General features: G+C 37.8%; 1 non-coding gene and 1 pseudogene across 1 annotated transcript; both read left to right on the top strand.

The window, feature by feature from the left end:
* LOC145575372 (uncharacterized) overlaps window positions 1-25,973 on the top strand; it is a 290,973-nt pseudogene that overhangs the window by 123,134 nt on the left and 141,866 nt on the right.
* Window positions 20,258-20,364, top strand: LOC145577219 (small nucleolar RNA R71). The gene has a single exon (XR_014098686.1). It is a non-coding gene; the product is annotated as a small nucleolar RNA R71 (small nucleolar RNA).

Raw genomic sequence — 25,973 nt, forward strand, 5'->3', positions numbered from 1 at the left:
TTAAGCAAGTTTAATATTCTTTTTTCTCCCTTCCCTTACTCTCTCTCTCTTTCTCTCTCTAACTTTTCTCTCTTTCTCTCCTCTTAAACTCTAGTATTATTTTCTCTCTCTGCAACTCTTTGTTTAATTTCATCTCTTGTTTCCTTCAACTTTGGTAACGATTTATTCTCCTTTAATCTCAGCTATTTATTTTATTTCTTCCATCATGACTTGTTTAATTGTTTTGTTTAGTTTATATTCGATTATGTCTGAGTAGTTTTCTTTCTAGGGTTTATGGGGATCCATAAGTAATATGAAGGGGTAATTTATTGTTGTTGATTGTCAAAGCTTGATTAATTTCCTATTGATTGATTTAATGCTCTGTGACTAGATTAGGCCTGATCTTTTATGCATGAGTTTGACAATATTGATTCGAGATTCGAGAGATGAGAATTGATGTTTAGGTCTAGTTTTAATAGCCAGGTTAATTTATAAATGGTTAAGTCGAGATTCGAGAGATGAGATTTAATACCAGTAGATTAATTCTGTGATTGTAATACGTAGCTAAAGCCATTTATGATCTGATTAATTGATGCATTGATGATTGATTATTATGTTTTACCCTGGAATATTATTTATTGGTGAACCTATGCCCTAGGTCTTTTATTCCTTGATTTTCCTCCTACTTTTATTCCTTTCCACTTTTACTCCTAGTAGTTTAGTTCTCCTTTATAATAACAAATTGGTTACTTGATAATCTAGACTATATAGATTTATTAGGAATAAATTGACTTGTTTCCCTGTGATTCGACCCTTCTTCCCTTTCTACATAGTTAGTGGATTTAGGTATTATTTTTTATTAGGTGATTACGACTTAAGCCTATCATTGTATATACAAATATTTCAAATAAATATAAAGAAAATATTTTTACTAAAAAGAGAGGGGAATTTTGGAAGAAAAAAACAGCACAAGGATGTGACACGTGTCAGTCTCGGTGTTTGTTTTAGTATTAAGCTATTGATTGATTAATTATTTTGGTAAATCTAATTTCTTAAATACTACAATATATAGTTTCATTCTGTAATATAATCTAATCATTTTTATTTAGTTGGCACCTTTCTTTTATCACGATTGCTAACACACTATTTTAACGATTAATATCTCTAATTCTTGACATGTAAAATTGTAAAAAGTGGATATTAATAAAATATACATTGAGGCGATTCAAACAAGAGCCCACTTAACTATGTTTTTATCGTAGCTATAAACTACTTCGTCCTTTATTGTTGTAGTGTCTTGTGTGTTTGGGGTTGATTAGTTGTTGGGGGTTTGCTGTTAGGAAGGCAATTTCTGTTATTTCTTTCAATGTTACAAGGGTACGGTGGTGAATAAGGATCCACATCGTCAAAGTGATAATTAATAATTTAGGATAAACATGCTAGCCCTTTCGAGTTGTTATACTTGCTCTTTACAATTGCTAGTTCTGCTTGTACAATTTATATTTTCCTTTCTTTTATGACTATCCTCATTTGTATGCTTAAAATACAAAGTAATGGTAATTTTATTTTTATTGACATAAATTAGAGGCACTCACAATTTTGACATCAACTTGACAATTTTACTCTCCTCTAAAATACAGCTGACAAGCTCTAGTCTAGTCATATCACTTAATCAAAAATAATTCCTAAGCCCTCTAACTAAAGCAGATAGGGAAGTAGGGTCGAATCCCCAGAGAATCAATGTTTTTCTATTCCTAATAAATCATTATAATCTAAATTATTAACTAACCAGAGTGATTTTAAATGAGTTATACTAAAGGAACTAATTAAACTAATGCGATTAAGAATTATAAGAATAACAATAAATCAAAGCCTAGAGTATATGTTTACCAAAAATAATACTACGGGATGAAGGACAACAATCAATTATCAATGCATCAATTAATAAGATCATAAAAGGCTTTCGCTACGTATTACAATCACATAATTAATTTAGCGATGTTAAATCACATCTTTTGAATATAAATTAATCTGCCTATTGAAATTAAGCCTAAACATCAATTCTCATCTGTCGAATCTCGAATCAATATTGCTAAACTCATACAATTAAACTAGGCCTAATCTAATTGCATAGCATTAAATCAATCAATAAGAAATTAATATAAAACATTAACAATCAACAATAATAAATCATACCATCATATTATTTATGGATCCCCAAAAACCCTCCTAAAAATAAACTACCTACACATATTGAAATCTAAACTAAGCAAAGCAATTAAACAAGACATAATTAATCAAAGCAATAAAATTACTAGAAATAAAAGGGAAGAAAATCATTACCAAAGTAAACGGAAATAATAAATTGCATAAACCAAAGAATGTTGAGAGAACAAATTGCTAAGTAAGCTTAAATTCTAAAATCAGGAATTTTTTAACTAATGAAATACGTACTAATCTTGTTTTACCAAAAGGTATTTATACTAAACCGAAGAAAATCATAAATGAAACAAAGATTAAAGCTTATAAATGTCTTCAAAAACATGTGCCCGGCAGGGCGCCTGATCGCCTGGCCCGGCCGGGCGCGCCTCAGGGCCACTTATTCTATATCCCTCGCCTGACAGGGCGCGCCTCAAGGCGAGGGTCTTCTTTTCCCGCCCTGTCGAGCGAGCTTCCGGGCAGTAGTAGACTCTTTGGTTGGACTTTTTTACTAGGCCTAATCCGAATATCCTCTTTCCTGGATTTTATAACTTCAGTCCATTGCCTTGGTTTCTTCTTCCTTGTCTAGCCCTAAATCAGCGGTCTTGATTACTCTAACACGGTCTTGGGCTACATAATATGGTCATGTGAGTGCACTCCGTGTCAAATGCTCATAGTGCCTCAAATAAGTCTAGGAAATGCTCCAAATCTGCAATTTCCTACAAAATAATACTAAAGCTACAAAAACACTAAAAAACGCACATTAGTAATAAAAATAGCTCCGTAGAGCTAAAAATTCTCCTAAATATGACCAAGGGACAAGGGTAAAACACTATATAAATGAAAATAGACATATCAAATTTCCCCCAAGCAAAACCTTTGCTTGTCCCAAAGCAAAGATCTCATCAATGAACGAATAAAACATACTTCATCCCAAAAATCAATTATGATCAAGTATAATCAATTCAAGGAAAACCTAACAAATATGTATCAAAGTCAACTAATCAAATCCATCCGACTACTAATCCACCCTAACAATCGTTAAACAAAGCAAACCACAAGTGTATATGGAATTCATGACTGGTGCTCACACATTCTTCACTCATTTATGTGGCGGATATAAAATGTATCTGATCGCTCTCCATCCAACCCCTTTAATGTGAACAATGCCCTCCCAAACTCACACACTCGTGTGTTTAAAAAAACAAGCACTCAACCTATATAGTCGACTCGGAATATGTCAAATCATTATTTCACATTGATAAACAACTAATTTCACATTCATATAACTCTATGCACAAAGGTTGGAAGGTCTGTAAAGCTTGTAATGTAAGGCCAAGGTGAAAGGTAGAAAAAATCTATAATCTATAACCTTTAAAAAGCCACAACTTGGCAATTAAAAAGCATATGAATATTGTCATGACCATTTTACCCTTCAATAAGTTTGGCTACTATTTTATCAAGAAGTTTGGCTACTATTTTATCAATAGATTTCATTCCTATTTTACCCTTGAATATATTTGTCATCTATATTGTGAACAGATTCCTTTGATTAAGCCAGAAATTGGCAATTATATATTGAACAAATGTAATACCCCATATTTTTAATGTATTTTATATATTATTTATTTAATTAAAATATATTTTGGGTCAAACTATTTTAATTAATGGATTATGAATAAAACAAGTTTTAATATTTGGATTAATAAATATTCAATCCAAATGTAGCCCATTTTCATAATAAACCAATTCATCCTACTTTTGTATTTGGGTCAACTATTTTATCATGTAAGTCCATGACTTTATAAAGCCCAAACCTACTCTAATTACCCTACACTATATATATCTACTAGATCCCTAAAATTTGCCACCCAAATGGTCAAAACTCACCTCTTTTCTTTTTCTTTTCCCTTTTTCTTTTCTTTCTTTTTCCTTCCCAAGTGAATTATGATGTTCATGGTTGGAGTTTTGGTTCCCCATGGCCCACCGCCGACGTGGTTGCTGCCGCAGCTACTGCCGACCCCACCGCCGGCCTACTGTCATCGCCGGTCGTCGCTAGTCGGTCGACCACCATGGCATGACACTCTCCTCTTCTCTCTTCTCTTCTATTGTATTTGTTTTAAGCTAATTACATATGTATGGGGTTTTGATTTTTATAGTCTAAAACTTGTTCAATGGTTTTATAATGATGTTTTAATGGAATTAAAATCATGATTTCAGATTACAAGATGGGTTTTATTTTTCAGATTTTATAAATTTTAAACTAAGGTTTTAAAGTATCAAAGACTTTATTTTTAGGGTTCTAATATCAAATTAAATTGGGGCTTTTATATACCCATTAATTATTATTGTTAATTATGCATTAAAGTATGTTTTAATAAAGATTTTAAGGGGGTTTTAATCTAGTAATATTGCTGAAATTTTATTTAAAGTAGTGGAATTATGATTTTAATGAAAGGGTTTAACCACCCATTAAAAGAGATGTTAACTGGGGTTTTTAAATAATTTTCAGATGATTATAAGTTGTTTAAAGTGAGTGTAAGTTGCTGAAAATTGTGTATACAAGAATAAATAATGTAGTTTTATTGTCCCTCTATGTACGAGACTTGTTTCGGGAAGTGCTATGATGTAATCAACTACTTTAAGGGCTTAATTGAGGTACGTTCGCGTACTTGGTAATTATTTAAGTGTGTAGAAGTATGCTAGACTTTGATTAATTAACTCTAAGGTAGTATCATGATAGGTATTGGTTGGAACTATTGATTGGATTGATTTGGTGATTGATTTGTGAAATATGAATTATTAATTGGAATTAATTATGTTGGCATGTTAATTATGAACCATTCTTTTAATATTGGCATGATTGAGAGAATGTTTAATTAAACTAAATGTTTAATTGGGTTTGGAATATTGAAAGGAAATTTTATTATGGTTCAAATAATTTTTATTGATGTTGTTTCAGGTATTTTTGTGATTTCCCTTGGGACACTGGTCACGCTCTTCGGATAGACGGCCCGGACACTTGCAAAACACAAATATCCCGTTGCCGAAATATTCACCTCTGATAGTTAAGTTAGTAACCGGAAATCGGAAAAGATAGAGAGACAAAGTAGAGAGAAATTGGAGCTGTTTTAATGCTCTATTGAATGTTATGTCACAATCCACCCCTCCCATCATAAATGATTGGGGTATTTATAGGGGTGGGGAATTGTGCATTCTTAGGGTTGTTAACCTAGAATGACGTGCTCTGATTGGCGGCGCAATCATGTTTGGGCACGTGTCTTGATGAAGGTGCCGTTTTGCGGCTTTCTCGAAATTTGGGCCTCCTGATGTAAGGAGGCCCTTTTCTCTCTTTTTCAGGTGCTCTTTATAGGGCTTGCATACGTGCCATCTTCCTATAAGGACACGTGTTGCCCTTTAATTGGGCCACGTGTCACTAGGGGATTGGTCCATGCTTTTGGGGTAATTTTTACCCTAAACATTTGCCCCTTAGAGGGGGTGGCTCGTACTCTATGGGCCGCATCCTCTAATTTTCTACTCGTCCAGAAATGTCCGAGTATTCGTAGAAGTTTTGAGCATTTCTTTGGTATGCGGACAGTACCGTCCGTCTTAACAGGTTTAGACACTTAAAAAAGGCTCCCCAAAACCAAGCCCGATGATGAACAACCTTTCACCGCCATTATTGTTCGGGTTGAGTATTTAATCTTGGAGTGCTTAAATCCACATTCAATCCTAATACATTTCATAAACCAAGCCAATTTCTAGCCCATTTCCCCAAACAATAACTTATTTTCCTCTTTTCGTGCCTTTAAACTTAAAATCATTCATTTCGTGTCCTTTTTATAAAAATGTTTAGTCCAGTTTATTTTGGTCCATAATCTAGGTTTAATGATTGAATAGTTGGATGTGGCTTAAAAAGAGCTTTCCAACGATATATTATAAGCCCAAATTTGAGTTATAACGAATAAGTTATGGTCAAAATACTAAACTGAGCCTAAATCGAACCTAAGCCCACCTTAATTCTTCGACCCTTCTTTTTTCTTTATAATAGAAGTCATATCACCCCTTTTTCAATCATCAGCAATCTTGATCACAAAATCATTCTCTTCTCCCTCTTTAGCCTAAACACTAGCCTCCCTATTCTTCCATAATACTTCTCTTAAGCACTCCAAGGAGTCCATACAATACCCGAAATTCTATACTTAAACCAAGGCGTGAAAGGTATAACTAACTGAGGGTTTGGACCAAATCAACTCTACTTTTATTTAATTTAATTTCCATTTGATTTATATTTTTATTAAAGTTACTAACAGTTTATTCATGATGTAGCAATTTAAGGAAATGCGGAAAGTGAGTAATTAATTCACTTAATTACTCTTATTTTTATTTTTGTTGCTAGTATCATGATTAGGTTTATTTATATTTGATTTAACTAACAATTTATTGTTGAATTGCTTCCAGTATTAATGTTTATTCTATTGTTATTATGATCACCATATTGCATGTTTTAAGGGAATATGTAATCGAAAATCATGCCTAATAAGATAATTTGGACGACCAGTTTAGGTTCCTTTTTAATCTTGTTGTTTAATCAAGTGATCACAATATTTTAGAATTATATGTGTGCATTAATATTCAACCAATTTAGCATAATAATAGTTTGGAGCGAATTGGATCTTTGTTTGCATGTATTTGAGATCGCAGAAATCACTTTTCACTATAAGAATCGAGTAGAGGCCAATACAAGCGAATGTGACTCCATGACTCACTTCGTACCATCATCCCCGATCCTCCTTTCGTGGTTTTGAACCATATGGAGTTAGTAATCTCATGGATTATGAATGGGGTGTAACCTTCACGGGTCAATCGTTGTTGCCTATAGTTGTCCCTTTATCGTGGTTGTCTTTTTATGATCCGTGAACGGTTTACAAGTTCCTTAAAAAACTTGTTGGCGGCTCCCTACTTTCCTTGTCCCTAATCGTTGTCCCTAATCATATATGTCAATTCCCACTTCCTATGAGTGCCAAGCATATTCACAACATGCTTAAGGTAGGCGCACATCAAACGACGCCTACAATTTGGCGACTCCACCGGGGAGGATTCTTAGTTATTTATCGATTTGAGTGATCGATATTTAATTGAGATGAGTGGATGAGACTTGAAAGATTCTTGAATTGTATTCCTGCGATTTAATTGGCATTGTCACATATGCATATGCATATGCATTTTAGCTTACCATTTTTGCACAATAGTACGTGTTCAACGTATGTGGCTAGCCCAGGGAATTTAAGCTCTATCAACCCAAAAACGCTCATGGCAATAAGGGTTCATCCGAGTTTTTAAATCCACCCAAACCATGGAGTCGAGTTCGGTTTCATTACAAACTCGCAGAGCCGCCCGTTGGCATACACCCTCAAGAGCCTGCCTTGCTAACGCGTCCAAACTCTAACCATGGTACCCTTTGACACCCAAAAGCTTGACCATATTGGAACATAAAACTTGACTTTAGGTTGCGAAATTCATTGCATCATGCGTGACAATGTGCTTATAAGTGAATTTTTTTATTGACTTTTCATTTTTATTTTTTCTCTAATCAAACGTTTTTTTTAGAGTTGAGTCATAGTTTTTTTTTTTTTTTTGAGTCAACTCGGATTTTTATTCTCGTATCCTGCACAAGCATCAACTTGTTTTGGTCATAGCCGGAGTTATAGAAAGAGTTAATTGTCAACCTATGGATTTGTAGCCCCGAGTTTTTCCTTTCATTTGGCGTTGGTTTCGTCCCAATCAGAGTAACAGATCAAAAGTTATAACCGATATATTACAGCCTATCCAGTTTAGGTGTCTTTTTAGCGTCAACTTTCTCTTTTTTTTTTTTAATTTTTTTTTATATCTTTTCATGTCAATCTAGGCTTAGCCAATTCCTTTAATCCGTGTCAACTCGTAGGATTATAGATTTTTATTTTTATTTATTTATTTATTTATTTATTTATTTATACCCATGAGTCCTAACTCTTCTAAAATTCTAGTCCTCTTCCTAGTTTCTTGTGATTTTTGTGCTAACCTTAACATGTGTTCTTTGTCTTTGATTGTGTTTGATCTTATTTATGACTAACGATTGCTAATGGACCGTTAGCTTTTCACCTAGTAAATAGCATAAACATTAAAATTGGATAAAATTAATCAAGTTAGTTTGTCTTTTAATCTTCTGTGCTATTTGGTCCTTGCGTCCTTTGTTTTTTCACAACGTCCTCATGTCTAGCCATGCGATCATACCACGAGTCTTAATAAACTCACCTAATCACACATGTTGAGTCGTTGCACACACTTTGTCTTCGAGTAATGCACTATATTGTTTATGTCGTATACTAATACCATGCATGCGTCGTTTTCCATCGTAATAGGAATGAGTGGAGTATTTCCCATTGGTGTTCAAAATTCTTTCATGCACTCTTCCTTTCCAATCCGAGTATTGAGTCAACGCATTAAGTGAGCTCATTTTGTTCCATACTTGAGTTCAAGAATCACTAGGCAAGAGTTGGAAGAATAAGGAAAACGTCATTCCTTCCTTCTTTTCTTCCAATCCAAGCATCAACACTAGCAAATTTCTTGTCCCCCATGGCGGTAACAAGTAATTCATAAGCAACCATTAAGACGAAGCACAAGACAAGTTTTCCATACAAGATTTCACGTTTTTTTCTTCTTTCGTTTCAACCCTTTCCCCCTTATAAGTCTAGCATAGGTTCTCCTTATCCTTATGTCTATGTACCATGTTCCATCAATGAGCATTTATTTCCTTTGAATTTGATCATGTCATTCGCAAAAAAAAAAAAAAAAAAAAAAAAAAAAATCAATTGCCGAACTAAACACAAGGTACACCAATGATTTGAGGCACCATTGCAACCCTGTCATTCCCCTTAAACCATTTTCAAACACTCATTTCATTTCTTCATTAACCACTTTGAGGCTCGTCTAACGTTTGGCATCATTTATTCAACCCACATTCACCTAACCATGGGATGGGAAGGTGTGTAATTAGTATAACATTCAAAAGCAAGTAAAAAAAAAAGCACCAAAGCAACAATAAAACAATGTCTAAGGGCAAGTGTTCCGATGTCTTTGATATGAACACGTCTCAAATTGCGTCTCTCATCAAGTCCTTGGTATCGTGCCTGAAAAACATGAATACTAAGTGAGTGATGGACCGCATGATCTGAGATTGCCCACACCGATTCAAAAAAATGAAAAAAAAAATGTTGAAAATAAACTTGCGAATTCAAAATTTTCAAAAACACAATTGTATATCTTGGGGGGGGGGCTTCTATCGGGTCTTGAGCCTTTTACCTTTTCTACTTTAAACCATCAACTTAACCATACTACAACCCTTAAAAGACCTCTTTGAGGTATACATACACTTGTGCAAAGTTCAGTTAGAGCTACGTTCGCCCTGATTTCTAACGGATACGTAGGCAACCTCACATCGAGGTGCGGCCACATTCATATTCATATCCACACATGATCGAGTCATTCCCAATGCTTATCCCTACCCATATAGAGCTAGAATTGGGGGCTTGAACCCACATCACTTAGCTTACCCAGCCTAAAGAGTCATCATCTTTGACTCTTCTCACATCTATTTCCATCACCACAACCTTAGTATCACATTCACACACTTCTTTCACACATACATAGCCATTTCATCCTTCCTTTAGGAACCCTTTATCATGAACTCTTGTTCCCCTACCACGCATGCTTCATCTTCTTTCAAGACAACATTCATTAAAAGAAACATTGTATACTTGCTTAGCTTCCTAACCTGAGCAATATTCATTGTTTCACGCATCGCATAATGTGCTAAGCAACATTTATATATCAATGATCTGTGATCATACAAAGTGACAGGCTAAAGTCGTATCACCTAATCAAAAGTATTACCTAAATCCTCTAACTAAAGTAGATAGGGAAGTAGGGTCGAATCCACAGGGAAACTGGTCTTTCTACTCCTAATTAATTAATATAATCTAAATTATTAAAGTAACCAAATTGTTGTTTTTAATATGAAATTATACTACGGAGATTGAGTTTAGAGAGAAAATCAATAATAAGAAGGCCTAGGGTCATAGGTTCACCAATAATTAATATTCCGGGATAAAACATAACTATCAATAATTAACATTGCACAAATAACATGATTAACAGGCTCTCGCAATTTATTAATCAACATAGATCTAACAGGCTCTCGCAATTTATTAGATCTAAGTTCCTATTGAAAATAGCCTTTAATATCAAATTAACATATGCTCGATTCATCAATTCAATATTGCTAAACATTCACAATCAAATTACATCTGCTCGATTCATAAACCAATTGCAAAGAATTAAAACAATTCAATACGAAATTATCATGCAATATCAATAATCAACAATAATAAATTATCCCTTCATATTAATTATGGATCCCCCTAAACCCTAAAATTAAACTACTCAGACATAATTAAAACTAAACAAAACATAATAATTAAACAAGACATGAAGGAATTGAATGAATAAAATACTGAGATTAATTAAGAGAGAAATCGTACCAAGACGGCGGAATTACAATTGAGCTAAGGAACAAGAGAGAATAAAAGTCTAGAGAGAGAAAGTCTAAGTAGAGAGGGAGAGAGTTAAAATCTAGAGTAAGAGAGATGAAAAAAGAAGTCCTAATCTTGCCTAATAAAATTACATTAATACTAAGCAAGCTCATTCGCTAAACCAAAACTAAATCGGAAAACAATCCTCCTAAAGAACTACACGCGCCCGGTCGGGCAGTGGCTCGCCCGACCGGGCCCGCCTTTTCTTCTCCTAAAGTTTTCTCGCGCCCGGCCGGGCGCGTGCTCCGGGCGCGGGCTTTGTTTCTTCGCTGCTCGCCTCGCCCGGCCGGGCGCCCCTTCGGGCGGTGCTCTGGTGGTCCGGGCGAGGCTTCTTGGGCCTCGAGGCTCTTCCTTGGGCTCTCCAACTTGGCCCAAACGCCTCATATCTCCAAAACTGAGCCCTTAGTCACCGATTTGCTACCTCCAATCGGTCTTGGGCTATCAAAAGTGGTCGCGGTCTTCCAACGCTTGTAGATTCTCCTCGAAAATCCGGGAAAACGCTCCAAGTACGCAAATTCCTACAAAACTCAAGTAAAACTACAAAAACACTGGAAAATACAAATTAGTAATAAAAGTGGCTCGAAGGAGCCAAAAACACTACTAATTACGACCAAGGGACGGGGATAAATATATATATAAAATGAACACATCAAACTCCCCCAAGCCAACCCTTTGCTTGTCCCTAAGCAAAGAGCTCCTCAATGAACAATAAAACATGCCTCACCCCAATATAAAAAATCAAGCACAAACGATCCAAGGCAAATCAAGTGAGCATGCTTCAAAATCAACCAATCCTATCCATTTAATCACCCTTCCTCCCCAACAATTGTCAAATAGAGCAAACCACAAGAGCATATAGAATTCAAGACTAGTGCTCACACACTCAACTCTCATTTATGTGGCGAGTAAAAGATGTACTCGATCGCTCTCCATCCCAACCCCTTTAATGTGAACAATGCCCTCCCAAACTCACAACACTCGTGTGTTTGAAAAGACATACACTCAACCTAATAGTCGACTCGGAATATGTCAAGCCATAACTTGCATTGATAAACAACACTTTCATATTTACACAACTCTATGCACAAGGTCGGAAGGTCTTTAAAGCTTGTAATGTAAGGCTAGGGAAAAGGGTAGGATATATTTGGGAATATGTGAGAGAAAAGCTTTGCAAAAAGGGAGCCATATCCTAATAAACCCATGATCAAATATAATGATCATAAACATCTCCAACAAAACTAACTCCAACACAAATCCACCAAATATAACTCCAAACAATATAAACAATCCCAACACTTACAATTTCACTCTTAAAAATATGATAATATAAACTAGAGTGAATAAACAAACTCTGAACTCAAATTCAAATATTTACAATGGAACTCAATTTCTTTTCCTTTGATAAACCTTCACTTAAACAATTTGAACATGAAACACTTTTTTTTCTTTTTGCTTTTTTTTTCATTTTTTTTCTTTTTTTTTCTAGAAGTTCACTTTCTTTTTTTTTTTCTCACTTTTTTTTTCCTTGAAATTCTCTTTTTTTCCATCACACTTTTATTTTTCAAATATATACACAATAAAACTCATCAAAACAAAAATATGATCAAGAACAAATAACTTCTCAAACCCCACCCAAATTGTGCAAATAATGTGCACACTACAAACTCCCTCACCTCACTCACTAATAGCTCCCCCAAGCCAAGCTTGGGACTAGTAACCAATGGGGCAAACATGGCTTGTAACGTGGCTATAAACAACAAAAAGGTCAAAGCAACAACATGGGTAGCAAGAAGGGAACAAATGTATCTAAATAAATCTGAAGGCTACCTAAATAACAAATGCCTTCGTCCTCCACATGTGCATAATAATGAGCCATGAAACACTACTCATAGTTGCAAACCAATACTCAAATTCATTGACATACTAGGAACTAACCACACATTCCTAACCAAATCTACTAGTCAAGCACTATATTCACAAGTAGTTGGACAAAATTGACGCATGTTTAGGAATCCAAGTAATTAAACTTCAAATCATGATCAACAAATCCACAATGCTCAAAATCAAATACCAAGAATCAAAACAATTTTCTCAAGTATGGGGCACAGGGAAGCATGATTTACAGTTCATTGGTTCGTATTTTTTTATTTTTTTGATTTTTCAAAATTTTTTTTGTATTTTTCATATAGGGAAAGCAATAAACTAATCTAAAAAGTAAAAAAAATCTAAACTAACAAAAACACACCAAAAAAAAAGAAAAAGGAAGAAGAAATAAATACCAAATCCAAAAATCTCCCCCAAGCCAAGATTAGACAATGTCCTCATTGGCTCGAAGCTAGCCCAGCTGGCTACTCATCCTCATCCTCGTCTATCCGTGTGAACCCACCTGCTCCACCACTAGAACCTGCACCATCTGCACCAAAGGAGCTACCACCAAAATAGTTAGCATGAAAATTCCCCCCCGGCGGTCCCCCAAAAGGTATGTCCTGGCCGTACCCATGGAACGAAGAATAGTCTGTGTAGATATCATAGGCAGTAGGATCTCTATCGTATCCCTGAGGTGGGGGCTGGAACCAGTCTGGGTAAACAGCATCGTCGGGAATGTTACCCCGACGAGCATAATCATCATAAATGGGGTAGAGTCCCCTACCCTGGTTCCTCTCTAGGTAGCCTAGCCTCTGGTCGACAGAACCAATCATCTGTCTAAACTCGGTCTGGTTTTGCTCTATGCGACCTATGGCCTGGCCAATACTCTGCAAGTCCCATACTGGGTCAGAGTCACCATGAGGGACGGAATAGGACTGTCGGGGTGGTGAAGGTGGCTGTGGGATAGGCTCAACTACTGGCTGTGGCTGGGCCTGTGCCAGCTGTGGATCCTGGCCCCTAGCATGGGCAACCAACAGGGCATAAGTGTAAGACTCTTGCCCTGGGGGAAAGGCGGTTAGGTCAGGGTTGGGCAAAGGAAAGATGGGTAGGGGTTGTTCAGTCCCTGTCCTAATGCACCAATGGGTGACCTGGCTCCCGTCTACCCTCAACCACCCCAGCTCCTCAAGGTACCTAGAGGTAATGTAGGTGTCGGATCCCATGTTAGTCATGCGGTGGGGTCCACTCTCTACAAAGCCGGCCTTCTTGATGGCTATCCTAGTGATCATGCCACCAAGACGGATGGGGGTAGTGGCCTGGTTGCTGGCCGTAGCATGCCTACCTAGGTGGTGGATGATATACCGGGCTATGTTCAATTTCCTGTACCCAAACATATAATGGCCAATTACAGCTAATTCATTGGTCTGACAGTTGTGGGGTTCATACCTACCTAGGAAACAGACACCGGCAAATCTTTGCCACATTTTAGGGACGGGGTGGTGGATAGGCCTAGCACTAGCATGTTGTGCAGAAACATGAGGAATACCAGTCAAAGCAAAATAAACATCATCCATTTTAAACTCAGCATTCCATTGCCTATCTAAATCAAGTTCCAGTTCAAATAATTTACAAAATTCCACAAAAGAAAGAGTGATGTTTCTATTATTAAGCCTAAAAATTAATTTTGGTCCACTTTTATGACTTTGAATAACAAGAGAAGACAAGAATTCACAGGTTAATTCACGGTATGTCGAATAATGCATATCTACAAATTTACGCATACCAATATCATTCAAAAATCTCCTAACAAAGCCATAAATGCCTAAAGCTTCTAAAGTGGGACGGTGTAACCACCGTGAGGGGATTACCTCGCGTCCGTAGAGTACCTCAAGCTTTTCTCGTTGCTCCGGTGTTGCGATCTTGATCGTTGGCCACTGAAGCAAGTTGAAGAGCCGGGTCATATTGTTGAGATGACCCGCTTGAACTACCCCCGAGCAAGTTTCTGCCCCTCTTTGCCGCCATTGGAAGTGGTTATCAAAAATTAATTTTTGTGGAAAATGAAAATTTTTGATATAGGAATGTAGAGGATGAAGGGAGGAGTATAAATATGTAAAGAGTTTTGGGTTTGGGTTAGAAATGGAGGAGGAATCTTAGAGAGAAGTTAGAGGAAAATATGAATTTAGAGAGAGAAAATGGCGGAGGAAAGAAGGAAAGAAGAAGAAAAGAAGAAGAAAGAAAAGAAGAAGGGGAAGACGGCTGGTCGCGCCCGGTCGGGCGAGGCGCCGCCCGATCGGGCGATCTGAATGCTTTTTGAAATTTTTCCTCGCGCCCGGTCGGGCGTATGCACCGCCCGGTCGGGCGATTTTCTTCTTCCAGGGGGTCTTCACTCGCGCCCGATCGGGCGCTTCACCGCCTGGTCGGGCGATTTTATTTAATTTCGAACCCTCTTCTCGCGCCCGGTCGGGCGTTCCTTCGCCCGGTCGGGCCAAATAAATGTCCGTATATGTCAACTCTCGCGCTCGGTCGGGCGAAGCTCCGCCCGGCCGGGCCCGAGAACAATTTTAGACGTTCAACTTCCTTCAAATTTTGGCTAACTCTTTTCCTCTAATCTGTACCAAAAACTCATAAGACTCATTAAATTCCCTCCTCTCACCTCTCATAAGAACAAGAAGAAAAAAAAAAAAAAAGCAAGTAAAATACGGGTTGCCTCCCGCAAAGCGCTGGTTTATCTAGGTCCCGCACGACCTTCTTACCATCTTTGAGCTCATTTTGGAAGTGGAATTAAGAGAGTCTCCTCCACATCTCTAATGGTAGCACCTTCATGATACACTTTCAACCTTTGGCCATTTACCTTGAACTCCTCACCCTTGTCATTCACCAACTCCACCGAACCAAATTTGTTCACCTTTGTGACAGTGAAGGGACCGGACCACCTAGATTTCAACTTTCTTGGAAAAACCTTCAATCTAGAGTTAAAGAGAAGAACCTTATCACCCGGTGCAAACTCTTTTGGTAGGATCCTCTTGTCATGCCACTTCTTGGTCTTCTCCTTGTAGATCCTTGCACTATCATATGCTGACAACCTAAACTCATCCAATTCATTGAGTTGGAGAAGTCTCTTATTACCCGCGGCCTTAGAATCCATATTAAGCTCCTTGATTGCCCAAAAAGCTTTGTACTCCAACACTACGGGAAGATGACATGCCTTACCATAAACTAGTCTATAAGGTGAAGTACCAATCGGTGTCTTAAATGCTGTTTGGTATGCCCAAAGTGTGTCATCAAGCTTCATACTCCAATCCTTCCTAGACTTGGCTACTACCTTCTCTAAGATCGCCTTGATTTCCCTATTAGAGACCTCAACTTGACCGCTAGTTTGGGGATGGTAACTAAGCCCGGTTCTATGATACTCACCATACTTCCTAAGTAAGTTGTCCAACTGTCTCTCATGGAAGTGAGTACCCCCATCACTAATAATAGCTCGTGGAACACCAAACCTGGGAAATATAATCTTCTTGAATAGCTTGATGACTACCTTAGAGTCATTTGTTGGTGAGGCCATGGCTTCAACCCACTTGGACACATAATCTACGGCTACAAGTATGTAGCAATTCCCATTGGAAGATGGGAACGACCCCATATAATCAATACCCCAAACATCAAAAATTTCAACTTCTGGAATCCCAGTTTGGGGCATCTCATGCCTCCGCGAAATGTTGCCAGTCCTCTGGCAAGGGTCACAAGCCTGCACAAAAGTGTTAGCATCTTTAAACATGGTAGGCCAAAAGAAGTCTGACTCGTTAATCTTAGCCACCGTTTTAGAGGGGCCATGATGTCCACCATAGGGTGAAGTGTGGCAACTTGTAAGGATGCCGTGAACCTCCCATTCGGGAACACACCTGCGAAATAATCCATCTGCACACTCACGAAACAAAAAGGGATCATCACAAAAATAATGTTTAACATCATAAAGGAATTTCTTTTTTTGTTGGTAGGACAAGTCAAGAGGTAGAGTACCACCCACTAAATAATTTGCAAAATCAGCATACCAGGGGTGTTGCTCTACAACTGCATATAGGTTGTCATCAGGGAATGAATCATCTATAGGAAGAAAATCCTTACCCTCATCATACCTGATACGTGACAAGTGATCTGCCACTACGTTCTCTGCTCCCTTTTTATCTCTGATTTCGATATTGAAGTCTTGGAGCAAAAGAACCCACCGGAGTAGTCTTGGCTTGGATTCCGCCTTAGCTATTAGATATTTCAAAGCTGCATGGTCAGTAAAAACAATGACTTTAGAACCAACAAGATATGATCTAAATTTTTCTAAAGCATATATAACAGCAAGAAACTCCTTTTCCGTAGTGGCATAGTTGACTTGGGCCTCATCTAAAGTTTTGCTTGCATAATAAATAGCATGCAAAACTTTATCCTTCCTTTGTCCAAGCACGGCTCCTAGAGCAAAGTCACTTGCATCACACATGATCTCGAATGGAAGGTTCCAATCGGGTGCACATATGATGGGTGCCGATATCAAAGCCTGCTTAATCCTGTCAAAAGCCTCAAGACACTCGTCAGTGAATACAAAAGGGGCATCCTTAAGCAAAAGCTGAGTTAGTGGTTTAGCAATTTTAGAAAAATCTTTGATAAAATGGCGATAAAACCCCGCATGACCCAAGAAACTCCTAACTCCCTTAACATTAACTGGGGGAGGTAATTGCTCAATCACTGAAATCTTAGCTTTGTCTACCTGTATGCCCTTATCAGATACGATGTGACCCAGGACTACTCCCTCTGTCACCATAAAGTGACACTTCTCCCAATTTAGGACCAAGTTGCATTCTTCACATCTTTTCAATATTTTAGCAAGGTTAGTTAGACATGCATCAAATGAAGAACCATAAACACTAAAATCGTCCATAAAGACTTCCATGATAGACTCTATGAACTCAGAAAAAATACTCATCATGCAACGTTGAAAGGTAGCAGGTGCATTACATAAACCAAAAGGCATCCTACGATATGCAAAAGTGCCATAAGGGCATGTAAATGTAGTCTTTTCCTGATCTTCAGGGTGGATCGGAATTTGGAAAAATCCCGAATACCCATCCAAATAGCAAAAGAACCTGTGATTAGCTAACCTCTCAAGCATTTGATCAATAAAGGGGAGAGGGAAATGATCCTTTTTAGTGGCGACATTTAATCTACGATAGTCAATACACATACGCCACCCTGTAACAGTTCTAGTGGGAATTAATTCATTTTTATCATTTTTAATCACAGTCATCCCACCCTTCTTAGGAACCACCTGAATAGGACTTACCCATTTAGAGTCAGAAATAGGATAGATAATACCTGCATCAAGTAATTTCATAACCTCTTTCTTGACTACCTCTTGCATATTAGGATTCAACCTCCTCTGGGGTTGAATACAAGGTTTGTAGTTGTCCTCTAAGTGTATCCTGTGCATACAAAAATCAGGGCTTATACCCTTGAGATCATCAATACTGTACCCTATTGCCCTTTTGTGGGTTCTGAGAACCTCTAGAAGTTGGGAAGTTTGTGGGTCATCCAGTGCAGTACTAATGATCACAAGGTGCAATTCCTGCTCATCAAGGAAAACATATTTTAAATGAGAAGGGAGAGGTTTTAGTTCAGGTTTCTTCACCTCTGCAGGTTTTGATTCCTGAACTAAATTTACTACCTTCACACACTCAATAGGATCAAATTCCTCGGTAGCAAGAGCTCTTTCTATGTCATCCACCTCCTTGCTCCATATGCTCATGTCACCTGCAGACAAATTTCCACAAAGAATTTCCTCCAAGGGGTCCCTTGCAAGAACCTGTGGTAAGCTCTCCTCACAAATATCATCCATTACATCAAGCACATCAATTAAATAACAATTTTCTTCAAGCATAGGACCTTTTAAAACTTTCCCTAAATTAAAAGTGATATTATCATCGCCAACAGAAAGGGTTAGTTTACCATTTTTTACATCAATAATGGCTCCTGTAGTGTGGAGAAAAGGTCTATCTAATATAATGGGAATTTGTGTGTCCTCAGCCATGTCTAAAACAACAAAATCAACAGGGATAAAAAATTTACCAACTCTAACAGGTACATCCTCTAAAATACCTAAGGGGTATTTAACAGAACGATCTGCCATTTGCAATGTTATATTAGTAACTTTTAAATCACCCATATTTAATTTAGCACAAACAGACGATGGCATCACACTAACAGAAGCACCTAGATCACATAATGCTTTATCAATGAAAACATTTCCAATATGACAAGGGATTGAAAAACTACCGGGATCCTTTAATTTAGGAGGAGATTTATTTTGTAAAAGTGCACTACATTCCTCAGTGAATGCTACAGTTTCTACTTCATTAAAGGCTCTTTTCCTAGTCAATATGTCTTTCATGAATTTAGCATATGCAGGAACCTGAGTAATAAGTTCTGTGAAAGGAACTGTTACCTGCAAATTTTTTACTACCTCCAAAAACTTACCAAACTGCTTATCCAACTTACTCTTCAAGTGACGGTTGGGAAAAGGTAGCTTGATAACTGGTGGTGCTTCCCTACTCTTCTCCTGGGGTGCATCCTTCCCTGAGGTTGTACCCTGCAATGAATCATCAGAAATATTAGTATCAGGAATTTTACCCTGCAGCCCTGCAGGGGAAATTGGTACAACGAAATCAGGATTAGCAATATTAATTAAATCAGGTTCATCCTCTTTGGGCATTTGGGGCCCATCGTAGTATGAACCACTCCTTAGGGTGATTGCATTAGCATGATACGTAGGTTGAATTCCCTGCGCTGGTAAAGCTCCCTGCTGACGAGATTGAAGGGTAGAGGACAATTGGGCTATTTGGGTGTCCATGACTTTATTATGGGCTATAATAGAGTCAATCTGTTGGTCTCTACTCTCCATATGTTTTTGCATACTGGTCAGCATTGCCCTAATTTCTGATAAAGCAGGGTCAGAAGATGTAGTAGGGGCTTGTGATGGGGGTTTCTGGTTAGCATGAGGGTGATAATATTTCTGCTGTGGAGGGGGTGCTTGTTGTGGTTGTTGTGGAGGTGGAGGATTTTGAACATTAGTGCTACGGTAAGATAGGTAGGGATGGTTCCGGTAGCCAGGATTGTAGGAATTGGAGTATGGGTTATTTTGCTTATAAGTTTGGAAAGCATGAACTTGCTCCATTGAACTCCTGCAATCTTGTTCATAATGACCTACACTTCCACAATTTTCACAAAAAGCATCATTAGCATTATTAGAAACAGTAGAAACATTAGCAACAGAATTAGGATTATTAGTAGTAAGGTTATCTAATTTCTGGCAAATAGAAGTAAGCTGAGCTTGCATAAGGGTTACTGAATCAACATGATGCTTGCCCTTATTAGCATAACCTCTAGTATTCCCATATTGGGAATTATGGATCGCCATATCTTCAATAACCTGACCTGCATCATCAACATTTAAATTCATAAATCTACCGCTAGCTGCGGAATCTAAAATTGTCCTAGATGCATTTCCTAATCCATTGTAAAAAGCTTGAATTAGCTGCCACTTTGCCAAGTTGTGATGGGGACACTCCCTTTGCAGATCCTTGAATCTTTCCCAAGCTTCATATAATGCTTCATCTGTCTCTTGGGCAAAATTCTAGATGGCACTTCTCAATAAAGCTGTTTTCTCTGCAGGGTAATATTTATTATAAAAATTCAAATCAAGTGTCTCCCAGTTAGTAATACCAAGTGCAGCTCTATTCAAACCATTAAACCATAATTTAGCTTTTCCACATAAAGAAAAGGGAAAAAGAATCTCCCTGATTTGGTCCTGCGTTACCCCATTCTGCCTAATAGTATTGCAGTATTGACAGAAATCTGCAATGTGAAGATTAGGGTCTTCACCCTTAGCTCCACTGAATTGCTTTCTTTCTATCATCGTTATGAACTGGGGCTTGATCTCGAACTGGACTCCCTCGAGATCGGGTGTAGGAGAAAGATGTGGAAAATCCGTCAGGGATGGTTGCGAATAATCGCTAAGCTTGCGAGGTGGAGGTGGTGGTGGTGTACCCATCTCTAGTTCTGAATCAGAAGAGTGCTCCGAATCACTAGAAGTAGGTAATGGATTTCCAGGAATATTATTACTCCCAGAACCTGCCAGGATCTGCCTATAAAAATTCTTCTGTCTATGAAACGAGCGTTCGATCTCAGGGTTGAATGGAATGTAACCTGATCTGGAACACCTGGGCATAAACAAAGAACTAAAAAGACAGATATTAGACCTACCTCAAAGAACTAATGTCCTTTGAGGCAAAAGAAAAATAATCTAGACTACAAAAACAATTAGAAATAAAAATAAAACCGTCTCCCCGGCAACGGCGCCAAATTTTGACAGGCTAAAGTCGTATCACCTAATCAAAAGTATTACCTAAATCCTCTAACTAAAGTAGATAGGGAAGTAGGGTCGAATCCACAGGGAAACTGGTCTTTCTACTCCTAATTAATTAATATAATCTAAATTATTAAAGTAACCAAATTGTTGTTTTTAATATGAAATTATACTACGGAGATTGAGTTTAGAGAGAAAATCAATAATAAGAAGGCCTAGGATCATAGGTTCACCAATAATTAATATTCCGGGATAAAACATAACTATCAATAATTAACATTGCACAAATAACATGATTAACAGGCTCTCGCAATTTATTAATCAACATAGATCTAACAGGCTCTCGCAATTTACTAGATCTAAGTTCCTATTGAAAATAGCCTTTAATATCAAATTAACATCTGCTCAATTCATCAATTCAATATTGCTAAACATTCACAATCAAATTACATCTGCTCGATTCATAATCCAATTGCAAAGAATTAAAACAATTCAATACGAAATTATCATGCAATATCAATAATCAACAATAATAAATTATCCCTTCATATTAATTATGGATCCCCCTAAACCCTAGAATTAAACTACTCAGACATAATTAAAACTAAACAAAACATAATAATTAAACAAGACATGAAGGAATTGAATGAATAAAATACTGAGATTAATTAAGAGAGAAATCGTACCAAGACGGCGGAATTACAATTGAGCTAATGAACAAGAGAGAATAAAAGTCTAGAGAGAGAAAGTCTAAGTAGAGAGGGAGAGAGTTAAAATCTAGAGTAAGAGAGATGAAAAAAGAAGTCCTAATCTTGCCTAATAAAATTACATTAATACTAAGCAAGCTTATTCGCTAAACCAAAACTAAATCGGAAAACAATCCTCCTAAAGAACTACACGCGCCCGGTCGGGCAGTGGCTCGCCCGACCGGGCCCGCCTTTTCTTCTCCTAAAGTTTTCTCGCGCCCGGCCGGGCGCGGGCTTTGTTTCTTCGCTGCTCGCCCCGCCCGGCCGGGCGCGCCTTCGGGCGGTGCTCTGGTGGTCCGGGCGAGGCTTCTTGGGCCTCGAGGCTCTTCCTTGGGCTCTCCAACTTGGCCCAAACGCCTCGTATCTCCAAAACTGAGCCCTGAGTCACGGATTTGCTACCTCCAATCGGTCTTGGGCTATCAAAAGTGGTCGCGGTCTTCCAACGCTTGTAGATGCTCCTCGAAAATCCGGGAAAACGCTCCAAGTACGCAAATTCCTACAAAACTCAAGTAAAACTACAAAAACACTGGAAAACACAAATTAGTAATAAAAGTGGCTCGAAGGAGCCAAAAACACTACTAATTACGACCAAGGGACGGGGATAAATATATATATAAAATGAACACATCACAAAGCACATAGTGCTTACCTCCTTGACCTAAGCTACGTTCATTATGCAATACCCAGTAATCACTTCATCTATATACGTGCTTAGCTTTCAGACCTAAGTGACGTTCAAGATCGTTTCTTTACACCATATATGATGCTTAGCTCCATGACCTAAGTTCATTCATCTATCGTGTCACATGATGTAATTTTCCTTAACCTCCTGGTCTAAGAACATGCATCATGCATACGTTATTTAAGACAAACAATTCAATCCATACAATTCATTTCGTCTTGCTCAACGAGGAAGTTCAAAACTTCTTCCCTTTTTCATGTCTTTTCTTTTGAAAAATTTCAAAAACTTTTTCAAAATTTTTTCATCGATGGATAGTCGAAAACAAAACTTTTTTTCACGTCTTTCTTTTTTGGAAGAAAGTCGGTACCCTCCACTCATGACAAAAATGACAGAAAATTTTTGCTTTTGCATCTTCATTTGCTTGTGTCTGCACACACACTCAAATTATACACACACACACACACACACTCAACAGTCATACACATGTCATGTCATGTCAAGTCAAGCTTGGTCAAGTGATGAGTGGCATTTATGCCACTCTTTTATCCTTTTTCTCTAAGGATTCTCCCCTCATTTGCACTTGTTTGGCCCTTTTTCTAAGCATTTTTACTTAGTTTTGCTTCCTCCTTTCTTTTCTCCTCTATCTTCCCTTTTCTTAGTCTTCTCGCTTTGTTTTTATTGTGATTTCCATGCTTATGCTTTGTAGGAACCATCGGGATTTTCAAGAGGAGGAAGCTAAGCTCAAGGGAAGCTGAAGGAAGCATGATTCAGAAGAAGGTGTGGCCGAACCTCCTGAAGGTGTGGCCGAACCAAGGTGTGGCCGAACCTGCTCAGTGGTTCGGCCGAACGTCGAGGCAGGGACAAGATGCAATTTGGCAATTTTGCAGGAGTGGTCGAACCACAGAAGTTCGACCAGACCAGGATTAGGGAGGTTCGACCGAACCTACCCATGGTTCGGCCGAACCTACCCTGTAGTCCGGCCGAACCTTCCCTTTGTTCGGTCGGACCTCTCCTTTTTTTAGCTGGCTCTGTACGGACTATATAAGTCCCATCTTAGAACGTTTTGACGGGATTTTTTTTTGGAGGAACTTAGTACTAATTCCATAGAACATTAGCCTAATAGAGAGAGAGAAAAATAGATTGTTATTCAAGTTTCCTTTATTGTATTCAACTTTGCTCAAGTTTTAATCTTTCTTCAATCAAGCAAGGATCCAAGTTTTAATCTTTCATTAATCCCTTCTTTAGTAATCTCTTCTCCTTTCCTTTAATATTATTTATTTGTTTTATTGTTACTTATTTTTGTCAATCTTATTAGTTTATCTAGTTATTATTGATTTCAATCATGTTTTGTTTTGAGTTTCTTGAGTTTATTGCTAGTTTTGATATTATGTTTAATCTCTCTTCTCTAGGATAAACTTTTAGCTAGGGGAAGGGGGTGGAAGATATGATTTGATATTGGATGAATGATGATGGTTAGATTGAACTGATAAGTGATATTTATGTCACTCGTAGGGGTAGTATTTAGGTTATTTTCGTGTCTATTTTTCCCTTATTTTCCTTTTATTCTCTTGTTTTCTCTTTAATAAAGTCTCCAGTTTATTTTGGTAATTTTGGTGTGTTTTAGTTTATTTTCTTATTTTATTAGTTTTAGTCTATTTTCCTATTTTATTTTACTTATTTCTATTTTATTTATTTTATTTTATTTGTCTTGGTTTTATTTTATTTCGTCCTTTATTTATTTTTATTTTATTTATTTCTATTTTATTTATTTTATTTTATGTCCCGATCCTCTCCTCGGTTTTCTTTGTGTGTAGGTTTGCAATCGTATTAAGGTTCAAAGCTCAAGTGTGTTCCGAGTTTCAAAGTCATATTCGCGTTCGGGTCCCAAGTTGAGTCAAATGCCAAACGAGCACAATTCACAAGCTTTCAATATCAAGCCCCTGCTGCTCTATTATCCTACACCACACCTTTCCTTATCCTACACCACACCAAAACGCCAAACCTCCCCTGCTCCCTCATTTCCCCTGCTGCCCAGCCACGCATCTCCCCTCACAATCCCTCACACTCCCCTGCTTCACCCCATCAACACCACCAACAACAGCAACAGCAGCAAACCCCCAGCATCTCCAACCACCACTCACTCCCTCACCACCTCACAACATCCGCAACAAACCCCTCAGCCACCATAAAGCCCCAGCAGCGTCGGCATCAACAACACCAAAACCGCACCACCTCTGCTTCCATTCGACCACCAGCAACCAGCAGTCACCACCGCAACTCACCGCAGCAAACCCATCTCAACCACATCCACCTAATTACAACAACAAGAACGCAAACAACATTACCCACCAATCAGAGAAGCCGCTTCAATCGAACCTCCGAATTTTCCCAAATCAGCAATTGCAGCTACCCAGGCCTCCGCGGGCGCGCAACCCTGTCAGAAGGCGCACACAATTGGGCTCCAAAGAACAGAATGATACAGTAGCATTTGCGCGACCTCTGCGCGATGTCTTCGCGGGCGCGCAAATGTGGGTTCAATCACGAACTTCTCACGTGATTTTTATGAAAATCGAAGGGCCACGATTTAATGCTAGATGATTGTAGTTGATGAACGGTGGTGATTGAGCAACCATGGCCGTTGATGATGGAGTATTGACGGTGGTGATTGCTTGGATGATGCGTGGTGATGAAGAGCAGCCACGAAGAAGATGGAGAAATTGAGTCTGATGTTTTGGGGGGAATTGTGGGTTTACTTTTATTTTTCTTTTTCTTTTTTTATGTTTATTTTTGTTTTCCTTTTTCCTTTTCTGATTTTCTTTTCTTCTTTATTTTCTTTTCTCTTTTTACTTCTTTTCTCTTTTATTTCCTTTTTATTTTCCTTTTCTTTATTTATTTGTTTTCTTTATTTATTTTTCTATTTTTCCTAGTTTTATGAAGTTAGTATAAATACCCATTTTTGGGGTAATTAGGACAATAATTATTATCCATTATTCTATTCTCTAATTTAGTTTTAGGAGAGCTTCTCTCTCTAGGTTTAGATTAGATTAGATTAGTTTAGAGAGAGAAAGTAAGGGTTTTTCCATTGATGAATTTGGATATTGAAGAAGGAGCTTGATTGAATCTTTGCAAATCTTCATCTTTAATTAATGAGCAATCTCTTACTCTCTTTCTCTATTTTTGTATTTAGTTTTATTTGCTTATTTTGATTTTCCTTCATTGCTTGTTGGTCATGTTAATTCTTGATTATTTGTTGATTAATCTTGTTATTATCATGATTAGTGAGTAATTTCCCCCATTGAGGGGATGGTTGTGGTGTAGTTGGATCTTGAGCATGTTCTAGGTTTAGAGTTGATTTATTTGTGATTAAAGTCTTTATATGCTTGATATTCTTTAATCTACTTGCAAAATGCATGTTGTTAGTTGATTAAAGGTGAAGCTTTGCTAACAAGGAACGGAAGTTGACTTAGTTA

This window comes from Chenopodium album, chromosome 13, assembly GCF_948465745.1.
Source record: "Chenopodium album chromosome 13, dcCheAlbu1.1, whole genome shotgun sequence".
In the NCBI taxonomy this organism is placed as follows: domain Eukaryota; kingdom Viridiplantae; phylum Streptophyta; class Magnoliopsida; order Caryophyllales; family Amaranthaceae; genus Chenopodium; species Chenopodium album.